General features: G+C 36.1%; 2 long non-coding RNA genes across 3 annotated transcripts; both read left to right on the top strand.

The window, feature by feature from the left end:
- The first annotated feature begins 282 nt into the window (after positions 1 to 282).
- On the top strand, positions 283 to 2,329 carry LOC118479687. Its single transcript, XR_004860055.1, has 7 exons — positions 283 to 507; positions 601 to 778; positions 866 to 997; positions 1,093 to 1,180; positions 1,505 to 1,566; positions 1,680 to 1,738; positions 2,128 to 2,329. It is a non-coding gene; the product is annotated as an uncharacterized LOC118479687 (long non-coding RNA).
- Positions 2,330 to 2,345: 16 nt separating this feature from the next.
- LOC110863754 lies at positions 2,346 to 5,852 on the top strand. Of its 2 annotated transcripts, none has more exons than XR_002549338.2 (5): positions 2,346 to 2,945; positions 3,751 to 4,017; positions 4,104 to 4,216; positions 5,072 to 5,398; positions 5,591 to 5,852. It is a non-coding gene; the product is annotated as an uncharacterized LOC110863754 (long non-coding RNA). The 2 variants fall into 2 exon arrangements; XR_004860056.1 differs by having other exon boundaries at positions 3,758 to 4,017.
- Positions 5,853 to 12,243: the final 6,391 nt, after the last annotated feature.

Below are 12,243 nucleotides of genomic sequence, written 5' to 3' on the forward strand. Positions count from 1 at the left end.
TGCACATGAGGGTAAAGGGGTAATTTTACTTAATTTATTTGAAATAAGTATTTAATAAATGAAACAAAAAATTCTAAAATTAAATTAATATCTATATATAAATAAATTAGATGTGGGACACGTGTCAAGTGATGGTGCAACCACAATTGATTTTTGGCGGGAAAAATGTGGAAAACCTTTTATTTTTACACGGGATCCGAATGGAAACAACATACCCGTATAGTTTGACCCGGGTATATAATGAACAAAAAAAAACTATAATCATTCACCAAACCCTAATACGCCGTTCAATCTCTTTACCGATTCTTCCCTGCCTTCGATGCACAACATCTAGAAGGCAAACCCTAGAGGTTATCCACAACTGTGATCCACATAATTGTCGAGTTCACCACATAATCGTTGCCATCTACATGGAAATCGATGCACGCATCAAAAACCCTAAAAGCTCCCACTTTCTTCTTCAATCGCCTGACAAAGGATTCTAAAATCAAACCGATTCACTTCGAGGTATTTCGATTCTGTAGATATTGATTCTATACTTTACATTCATTTATCAGCTCATTTTTTTTTGTCTAAAATTTGTCTGTTTCATCGCCGAAGAGGAAGATGTTGACGGTGGTGGTCACCTGAAGAGGGAAGATGACAACGACATGGGTTGATTTAGGGTTTCTCCATTGGTGGTCTTGTGATGGTTGTGGTTCTAGGAAATGGCGAAAGGGCGGCGGCTAGGGTTCCACCAACACATAAATCTGACCGATTTTGGTTTCGGCAGGTACTGGTAAGTTATTGATCCGTTTTATCCAATTGAAATTAGGGTTCTTAAGAATGTTCATCTTTTGTTTGATTTTGTTTGATTTTGAAATAGGTATGTTCAAACAGTTGGTTGGTATTTCAGATTCATGATATTTTTCAGTCCAGTACTAAATGCTTTGAGGAATTTCAATGCTAAGTAGATTGGCAAAATGGGTGAATTTTTGTGTCTGTCAAAACGGGTCAGGTTAGACTGGTTAATCCATAATTCACCAATAATAGTTTTGTGAGTTTTTTTTTATTTCTCAGTTGCTAATGTTTATTCCTCCATTTAATGTATAGGAAATGGGATAAATTTGAGGAGTCGTATAATGTAATGCTCTTTTCAAATGGTGACAATTGCTGGAATGGTCCTGATAGAAGTTTAAAGGTAATAAAATATAATAAAATTCATTGTGCCATATTAGTTCATGTTAAGATTTCACGACCACAAAGTTTCAATATTAGATCTTCTAATATAGGCATTTTGACAATAATATGGTTTTTAGTTCATGTTAACCGGACTTTATTTAATTTACAAATAATAGTTTTGTGAGTTTTTTTTATTTCTCAGTTGCTAATGTTTTCAACTTACCCGATACGCACAATTGTTAAAAATCATACTATTGTCAAAACACATTTATATTTGTCATAACTCATTATCAATTTTTTAATTTCTGAACAGCCAATCTGGTCTTTTATCTACATATGACAGGTTATATTAAGATGTGGAGTGAAAGTCGAGCTTGCCGACGTAGACGAACCAAGCAGTTGCGAGTAAGAACACCCACACCCTCTTCTTTGTTCTTTTTCAGGCACGGTGTATTTGATATGGCCCACATGTTGTCAAATTATTTTTTAAATAGTTAATGTAATCCTTCTTCTTATAGATGCCATTAGTGCTACCATGGTCAAAGAAGGGACTTAAGATTGGCAAAGACAGCAACAGGTATGTTCTTGCTCATAGTTTGATGTTAAATTTCGTTTTTAAGCTTTGATTTTGGATGTTTGATGGATATTTGGATGATGCATGGTGTTGTTGGTGGTGGAGCTTCAATCTTTAGACAGAATATGTGCAAAACCTTGATTTTGAATTATTGGTTTTAATGGACACATGTTTTCTGTATGGCTTTTGCATCTGTTTATCAATAAGGTAGCAATATGGTTATATGAGTGGGGGTTGAGTGAGTTGGATAACCGGGTCAAAACCGGTTAACGGGATACTATGTTTATTTTTGAAACGGGATATCTGGTAAAACTGGCTTCTTTTGATAATTAATATGTAATGATACAATAAAAAATTCTTAATTTTTAGTTGTATGTTGCTATCTCATGTAGAATCTGAAAATGTACGAAAAGAATATGACGAGGCCAACAGAAAGTTATCTAAACTAAAATCAAGGATATCTCGCTTAACAAAGAAGCTAGCACATGATTTTCGTATGTTTTGTTTATTTAATCTTGTAAATTACAGAAGTTTTCCGTCTTTTCTATGGTTCTTCTGTGACCCGTGTTTGACTTTGTAGGACCAGAGAAGGAATTCTACTCACGATATGGTCAATGTTTTGAAAGCAAACAGAACAAGTTACAACCTTTGCAACTTTTTGTTTACCTTTTTTTCCATATTGAGCTATAAAATTTCTTTATCTATTTTCTCTAAGTTTGAATTGTTCCTGTTTTTTGATTGATTTCATTCCAGATATGTTTACAAGGTTTGACCTTTTAAACAATGCAGGAAGGGTACAACACAATGCGGTTGGGGTTAGTCAAAACACGCTGGGGTTGAAACGGGCTATATTTTTTAGTACGGGTGGATGCAGGCCGGACTGGATTGTGCTGGCCCATTTACAATTGTTTATAAGTTAATATATATATACCTGAATATTCTATCTTATGAATATTAATCTTCATGCACTAAATGTCATAAGGTGATCGGAACGAGATAAAATGACCCATGTAACCGGAATTTAATTTACAAATAATAGTTTTGTTATCTTTTTTTATTTCTCAGTTGCTAATGTTTATTCCTCCATTTAATGTACAGGAAATGAGAGAAATTTGAGGAGTCATATAATGTAAATGCTCTTTTCAAATGGTGACAATTGCTGGAATGGTCCTGATAGAAGTTCCCTGGGTGCTGTGGCTCGTGATCGAAAGTAACAAACATACTATAATCTTTTCATATTCTTTGCATGTAATCATAGTTGTCAATAGCAATCGCAACGGTCGCTATAGCAAATGTTCGAACCCTATTCAAATCAGTTTGGTTCACAAAGCAGTATCCAAAAACCGGTATTTAAATTTTTTTTGTGGGTTGGGTTGAAACCGGTTTGGGTGACGAGAGGGGGAACCGGTATACAAACTGGCGGTTTGGGTCCAGTTAAACCGATTTGGTAGGCAAATCGGGCTGGTTACGAGAGGATGAACTGGTTTAACTCAAACTTGGTAAAGTGTCAACATATACATTTGTACAGTGTAGACAAAGAATTTAGTCAACAAGTCAACATATTTTGGTAGTGTATAGCCTTTCTAAATTGACCTTACACATGACTTGGTAAATTGCCAATTTTGACCCAATAGTTTGAATTTGGACTTTAAAAAAGAAGTGATGGGCTGCTTTGGGTTAAACATAATACTTAAGTGGGTTGAAATGGGTATTATATAAATAAAAGATTAACGGAATGATGAATAAAATTACACGGTGGGTACTCTAAAAAACAAACGGGTTTCCAAAGTTAGATTCAATTTGATTATCAAAACTCATAACTTAAAGAAGTTCGAATTCAAATCATCTCATCTGAAGATTTGTACTGCGTAATTTTGAGGTAAATATTAATTATTTGTCGTGAAATCACTGATTTTTGGGTTAGTTTGTCAGGGAATTGATGATTTTATGGTTAATTTGTCGTGAAATCAAGTTAACTTTCAATTGATCGTAGGGTAATGTTTGATGTTTGTTAGTGAACAGGAATTTACCAGGTGTATGTATTCCCGCGGGGAGTTTTCAGTCGCTTCTTGTCGGGATTTTCTTGGGAAACATGTGATTTCATTCTACCCATACGAGTGGGTTAAACGGGTTCCAAAAATATTAATTTCTTTGCGTGGAGAGCCGAACAAGACCGTTTTTCTACACTCAACGGGCTGTGCAGAAAAGGAATATGCTTAGAGGTCCGATTTCATATCGACTATGCGGGGAGGTGGATGAAGATGATGACCATCGAATTTATGGTTTGTGTATCTATATTATTATGTTTAGCTTAATATAATATATGATGCATTAATTTATAATAAACTATTTGAACGTGTGGTTGTAGGAGACATACAGGCAAGTGTTAGTGAAATCTAAGTCCGATCTGGCAAGGCCTTTTGATGAAGCTACTGTTTTTTCTCAAGAATATTGAAACATAGCTTAGTTTTATAAGTAAAGGTAAGTTCATCTAAATCCTTCCTGCAAAATTTTGTGTGTCGGTGCATGATAGCGTAATGACCTGGCTCATATTAGCTTCTTACATGATGTTATGACTGAAAACTCTTTCATGTTTACCTGTTTTTGTTTTCCTTTTTAAAAGATTATATTTGTCTCATTTACACTACAAGAAATGGGTATCAATAGCGGCGACAACCCGACACGAAGGGGCATGGGCCGCCGCAATTGCCACCTTTTCTTGTAGTGTTAAACGTGCTTCGGATTTTACAATATTGGTAGTGCACATGCAATGAAGTCTTAGAAATAAGAAATATAATGTGTGTGTAAGACTTTATATTAGATAAAGTGTTTGTTATAGGAGGGGGACAAATATTAAGGTTTGACCATTTCTGCAACTTCCGTCCAAAGATTTGTTTTTATGCATCTCGGTTGGATCAAAAGGTTTGAAATCTTGCCATTTTCATCCGGCTCATTAACTCCATCCATTTTTCTCTGTTAGGTCAGGGATATTTTCGTCTTTTTTGTTAACTTAAAAGGGCATTTAGCATAATGTACAAGTATACAAAAGATCAAATTGCCCTTTTAAGTTGATAAAAAGACGGAAATACCCCTAACTTAACAGAGGAAAATGGATGGAGGTAATGAGCCGGATAAAAATGACGAGATTTCAAACCTTTTGGATCCAGCCAGATGCAAAAAAAAAAAAAAAACAAACAAACAAACCTTTGGACGAAAATCGCAAAACTGGTCAAACCTCAGGGACGAAAATGGAATTTTACTCTAAAACATATTTTTGGTTAGAATGTTATATGTTCGAGTTTGTGTATCTCTAATTAATAATAATTTTTTTTTTAGGTACAGGGAAGCTATGAATGGTCCAGGTTGTGAAGCTATCCACATGACTAAAATTGATGCGAATATCGATTGTTATATTTTCATAGCTCGTGTTGATCTATCTGTATTCCATCCTTGGTGCTCATCTTTACCAGTTACAGAGAATGATATAAGTCATCATTTTATGTCCAATGTTCGTGTTTGCAGTTCTTCAGATTCAAATAAATTAAAGCTCGAGAATTTTGCTTTCTTGCCAAAGATTATTTTTGAAAAATATGAAGAGTTCATGTATCCTCACCAAAGAGATTGAAGTGACAAATAGCTTGTAGAACAAACCACTTATGTAAGGTAATTGTTGTATCATTTAGCAAGAATGACAATCTTGATTTGTTAATTATTATACTAAATTTATACTGAATCAGTTTTGTCAATTTCACTGGAAAGTTTAATGATTTGTTGTTCTTGAAAGCCTTGTATTCTTTCATAATCATCTCATGCAAAGTTCAGTGACTAATGCATCCAAATTTACTCATTTTGTAGGTAATTTGAAACATGAAAGGAGTTTCTACAGCAGTGACTGAAGAACCCAAGTTTGTTGGTTTATTGACTTGTAGTGAAAAATGAAGCGCGTATTAAAGCCTGCAAACGTGAATTAAGATTGTATTCAAGATTAAGTCCATAACCTGCAACTCACCACTTTGAGAAATTTGCATAGTGAAAGGGCAAAATGGTCTTTTATTACGAATCACAAAAAAAAATCTTTGTATTGTAGTGAAAGAGACATGATATTGTATCCGAATTGAAATATGAATTAAGCTTCCATTTAATTTGCCTGAGGCAAATTTGACCTGTTTATTATCAAATGGTTGATTTGAGGTATATTTGATCTCCAACAAGTAAAACAGGTTGAAACTTGAAAGTTGCTAAAGTATATTGTTAATTAATACAACCTACTAAATCACTTTATTCAGTAGGGACAATTTTGTATATCTGCTTTTTTATAATTTCATACTTACCCAATTTTATCAAATATATTTTATTCTTTACCATTTATTGCATAAATAATGATCTTTAATCATTTTTTTTATACAACCCCAATTTTATGCTTGATTTGTCAAGCAATTGAAGTTAAATGAAAAGTCACTTGATGTAGCAGCTGGAATATAAAATTTACCTAATCTGGGCTGGAAATTGAGATTAAGAAAAGTAGCTTATTAGCCCACAAACAAAATTACTTACAATCACTAGATAAATGGCGTGTCTTCTTAGGCGTATGCGTTTCGAAAACATTCTTATACAGAGATCTCATTATGAATTAAAAAGGAATTAACTTTACATGAAAATTTTGAATACATATGGAGGCAAAGTTGGTATACTTATGAAACCGAACTAAACATTTGTGGTGAAGAAGAGAAAGAGGATATTTTAGAGATTCAAAGTGTTATTTATATACTTTTGTTTATTGTAAATTAATTTTTCCTAACCCGGGAAGTTCCCGGGTGATAGCCTAGTATATATATATATAAGTAATTTCTCTCTCTCACACACACTCGTCTCTCCATCTCTGTGTGTCTCAATTCCCTATCTCTCTCTAGTTTTCTCAACCACCACCACCATCATCATCCAACCACCGCCGCCACCGAAAAATACCATCATCTTCGTAACCACCACCTCCCCAACCTCCGAGAACCACCAGGTTAACCATTCATTTTACCCCATTAATTTCCCCCTTATTTATTACCTCGTTTTCACTCTATTTATTCAACATTCTTCCACCACCACCACCACAACCACCACCACCATCACTATGACGACCAACAACTACAACACACCACACCCCCTCTCTCATTGGCGAAGCTTGACCCCCCCAATTTTTTCGAAACCGGGGGCGGAAACGTATATACCTAAAAAATTTCTATACGAAAGTACTATTCATAACACTACGCATCGAAAAGTTAGGGGGGGCGGGCGCCCCCTTGAAACATAACTAAGCTTCGCCCCTGCCCTCTCTCACCTACACAGCCAGTAACAATCTACCATGAATAAGTAATAATTTATAGGAAAAAACCAGCAAAAATCTACCGTAAATCAGTCAAAATCTGACACTTGGAAGCTTCAGATGGCCACTGTTAGGCGAAACCTTAATATTCGTTCGTTCACAAACCGATGAAACGCTGGAGAAATTCATGTGTGAGAGAGAATCGAGAGATATGAAGATCCCCTTGTATGATCTAAAATCGTAGGTTAAGAAAGTGGGTTGCTTTGGAGATTGTTTATCACCGAGGTAGAGCTTGGTTCATGGTGGTTATGTAAATAAAGTGAAAAAGACCACTTCTCAATTTGTTGTCTGACGTAAATAAAGAGAAAAGGAGCCCAGTTCATGGTGATTTAATTGAAAATGATTTTGTTAAAGTTATTTTTTGTGACAAATGACAAATTTGAATGATTTACGATCTGGAAGAAGATGATGGTGGTTTGATTGTGATGGATATTAAAGAGAGATAGAAATAGAAGAGGGTTAGAGAGAGAATTGAGAGATAAGGTTATAATTCTATAATTTATTTTACATAAAAATAAGGTGTTTAAAGACATAAATGCCCTCACATGAGGTGCACATGCTATGACTTAACGCAGAAAATTAACTAGGTTAGTGCTAAAGGATGTATGGTGTAATGAGTTTTATAAATAAAGGACTGTGACTGTAATTATTAAAGTTAAAGGTCATCCATTGCAATCTGATATAAACGTAAAGGACGAAAACTGTAATTTACCCTAAAACCTGTGTACACCTAATACAGTTCTTGTTTTAGTTACAAAATCTCAAAACCAGGTTGGTTTCATCTCCCCCTCTCCTCGTCTCTCTCTTTCTAAACTGTAAATAGTGCAGAAAGGGTATTATGGTAGTCTCTGCCGACCATAGGACAACGATGATGAGTTGGAGCGACAAATCGGTTTATCGGCGAGGGTTTCCGGCGACTGTATGTCGCCCATTATGTAAGATCCAAACTTTTGGTGGTTCATTGGAGAAGATTTTGATGGAGATTAAACGATAGACCGGGGATGGTTGGGCACCGCTGCCGGAGGGGACCAACCTGATCTCTTGTGCAATCATAGATCGGGGACGGTTGGGCAACGCTGCCGAAGGCGACATGTGTTCTCAGTTGTCACTTTTGACTATATTTCTACAACCAGTCCAGAAATATCGTATGTGAAACTGATAATTTTCCAAAGGAAACTATGTTGGTTTTGTAACCGTCGGTAACGGTAGAGATGTCGATGTGGTGGACGGTTTGTAAAAATAAAATTTTGATCTGGACAAATAAGAGAGTGAAACGTGGGGGAAAAATTGTAAGCCAATAGCCAGCTGCCACCCAGCTGGCTGGCACTGTTAATCCGATTTGGTAATTGTTATAGAGATAATACTAGAATTTGAATTTGAATGAATCACAAATGCTCCATTTAATTAATGCATATAACAATCAAACGTTTTATTTCGTTCGATTTCATTTTATATCAAACATTACCAATATCCAATCATGTTCCGCCATGTCAGCAACCATTTTTCCATCACTCACAGCCTTTTTTAGTGGGGGTGGTCATCACTCACCACCACACCCAACAATTTCCCCCCAACCAACAATTACACTCACAAAACAAAACAATAACGCGTGAAGAAAATAACGAAAATTGCTTTCAGTGATAAAATAACGTGTGGAACTTTGTTGTGGGGGTGGAAAAAATATTCCATCACACGTTATATATGCTTTCTGTGATAAAATAACGCACGGCCCCCTCTGCCCTAATAGTGAAATTTAAAACTCACGATAAACATATAGTTATTACCGTCTATAACACTCTACTTATATAAATACAAATTGTGACAATTCTAAAACTAAGTGATTAACATTATAGAATGGTAAATTAAGAGGTATGATTCAAAACCTGACCTGTAAGAATCAAGTGGAGTATTCATTTTGCTGAAGATAACTAGAATAATCTAAATTAATCCATACACAATTCTGTTATGCCTAGATGGTAGAAAAGGTTCGATTATGACAAAAGAAATGTTAATCCTAATCAATATAATTCAAGATGTCCATATTAAAACTATTATACTCACCACTAGGGACGACATCACGTGATAGCGACATCAACCTTATGGTTCCATTGACTCAAGAATTGATCAAAATTCAAAACTCTTACGTGAGAAAGTCAGTGTAATTTTGACTTAAATCGCATGTGGCAATGACGATGGTTGCCATGGTGGCAACAAAAAATGGTTGTCGTGAACTTTGCTAGTTCATCTAAATTTATTAAGTTAGCAAGGGTTTATAACTTTCAAATGATCCAGTTTGACTACATGTTTAATTTGAGTAGCCTCATATTCCCATTTTATATAATGTAAGTATGGTTTTATATCTAAATCTAACATTTTATTCATATAATATATGGTTCATGGTAATCACTAACTTGGGTATTTTGATTCAAGGCTATATAAATCTAGTTTTGTAACTTCAACTAGTATTGGAGCCGCGCTTCGTGACGGGATTGTAATACGGTGCTAATGGGGATGTGTTCGTCGAAGCAAACCCATATTTGGTCTTCTCCCACTACCATTGTGTAACCATACTCTAAATGTTAAGCTCATTTGGTTAAGAGTCACGTTCCAACGTATCCGAGAATCGTTCTGCTCTAATACCAAGTTGTCACGTGGTTAGTTTTCGACCCCCGTGTGGCATCCCTAGGTCCCCGGGGACAAGTCAATCCATCTCGCTTCTTTGTGTGGGTCACTGGTTTCGTTCTGCCTTGGACTCATCAGGAGAGTGACGCCAGCTCTCGACTAGTGGTGCATTCGTCGTAGACAGGACTAGGCACATACACCTCTTCATTGACACTGACTCTGTCCCCCGATAAAGTCAAGAACTAGCCAGTAACCCAAGCGTTCAAGCACAACCCACAACATTACGTCCTTCAAATATTTGACCCGTGACATTTAGCTATAATAACGTAAATAAAAAATAACTAAATTTGTTACCTAGTTGTAACACCTCGAATTTTTGTGTCCAATGATGTGTTAACACGTGTCATTTGTTTACATGTGGCATTGATATTAAATAAAGGACCAATATTGACAAACCTTGAAAGTATATAAATTCGAGGGTTATAAATATCAAACAAGGGTAAATATACTGTATAGTAACCCTAAGTGGTGCTTGTACGTTCAAAACGAATAAATCATGGATCGTACGGAAGCGAAACGCGGAAGAAAGTGAGAGATTACAAGCTACAGGGGTTAACCGTGTCAACATGTTTAATTATACCTCTGAGTGACCCTTTAACGCTCCCGAGGCTTTGTAACAGTATTATACGCTCACTAGAATATACTGTATAAATTCCGCGAAGTTCCGTTTTAAAACGAGAAAGTTATGATCGAATTCGTATGAGAAGGGTTAAAAGCGTCAACAATGAAAGTTAAGGCTTTCAGAATAATTAATAAACTAACCGGGGACTTAACAATGCGGGTAAATAACACGAGGTCCCTAGTTGTAATTAACCGAGGGCCAAACCGCAAAGTTACCCCTTCAAACCCGAAAGGTCAGGTTAATAATTACAAAAGATTTCGTTATTAATTACCAGGATTTTGTCATAATTACAAAAGATTTAAAAACCCTGAAAATCTAACCTCTCGCGACCCGCGTTATGTTTTGGGTTAAGTTGAGGCGGGCCGCGAGCCACCTCTTATTCGCGTCTGATTTTTAAACATCAGGCGGCCCGCGTTAAAATGTGCCTAAACCTCCAGGCGGGCCGCGTGGGACGCCCAGATGCAGAAACTTTGGATTTTTATGCCTTTTGAACTTGTGAACGATCATTTGGACAATAAGTGCAGCATGGGTGCCCTCTACTTGCCTCCTAGCATCAGGGGCCACCTGCCCATCATCCATACTCACTCATAGGCTATTGTGTAATGATCTAAGAGCCATTTGAACACTATAAATAGACACATTGTGTGCATATGTTCACCACACCTCAAACACTCAACTACTGATCATTCTAAGAGCTCTCAAGTGTTCTTCCCTGTTCTCTAAGCAAGCCTAAGCTTCTGTAAGTCGTTTAGATCCTTTGTGGTTCAATTTTACTTAGTAAAGTAGCTAAAAACCAAACCGTCGTAACTACGGTTTGACTTCAAAATAAATCCGTAATGGCTCAGTCTTATGACGGACCAAAAGTAGTTATGAGTTGGTATTCATGTGGGTAATAAACCTCTAAAAGGGTTCCCTCTGATCACCACTCTAACTAGCTCAAATGTCGAGTCAAACGAATGCTTAAAAAGTCAACAGAAAGCTATTTTTGCGATTCTTGCATAATCTGTAATATAAATGATATAAAACCTGTTTTGACACTTATAAAACATGATATTAAGTATATAAACTTGTCTAAGCTCGTTTGAATCGACCATTTGCTATATTGACCCGGTTCGGAGCCGAATGTCGCAAAAGTTTGACTTTTGCATTGACTTCAGTTCTGACCCGTTTTAGTGAGGTATAGATATGCCTTAGGACTCTCTTAGGACCAGGTTACATGATGGTATAACCCTCTGTGACCGGTTCATGGTTGTCCGAGTCTTTTACGCATTTCCGTTAATCGCCTAAAAGTTGACCGTAACGCCCTTTTTAAAAATAAAACGAGTATTTCGGACACGTGAACGGACCATAACCTTGCTTATTGAATTATAAGCATGTCCTTAAAGTTTCACGTCAATCCGAGGTCTAGAATGGGAGTCATGCTAAATAGCGCAATTAAAGTAAACTTTTGTAATAAACGGCGCAATTAGCATAACGCCTATCTAAACCAAGATTTCGTCACCAAAACTTTTACCCACTGTTGTAAAATAATATTTTTGGAATTTTAAAGATTTTTAATAATTTTTACCTTGCTCATAACCTGCGGTTATGGCTACGGTTCGGTAAATACCGAATATGCCCTTTTCGGCCAAAACTTGAGTTCTACAAGGTCTTTTGACCCGATTCCAGTTGCTACTGATTTTAAATAATAAATAAAGTATTTTAAACTTTATAAACTGATCGGGAAACTCAGATTTCCTGTAGAACTCGAAAAGCTCTTTAAAAGTCTTTAAAATGACCGAAAAACCCCTACGGGGCATAATATTAACTAAAACTCGTTACGGGCATCAC

This window comes from Helianthus annuus, chromosome 6 (assembly GCF_002127325.2).
Source record: "Helianthus annuus cultivar XRQ/B chromosome 6, HanXRQr2.0-SUNRISE, whole genome shotgun sequence".
NCBI lineage: Eukaryota > Viridiplantae > Streptophyta > Magnoliopsida > Asterales > Asteraceae > Helianthus > Helianthus annuus.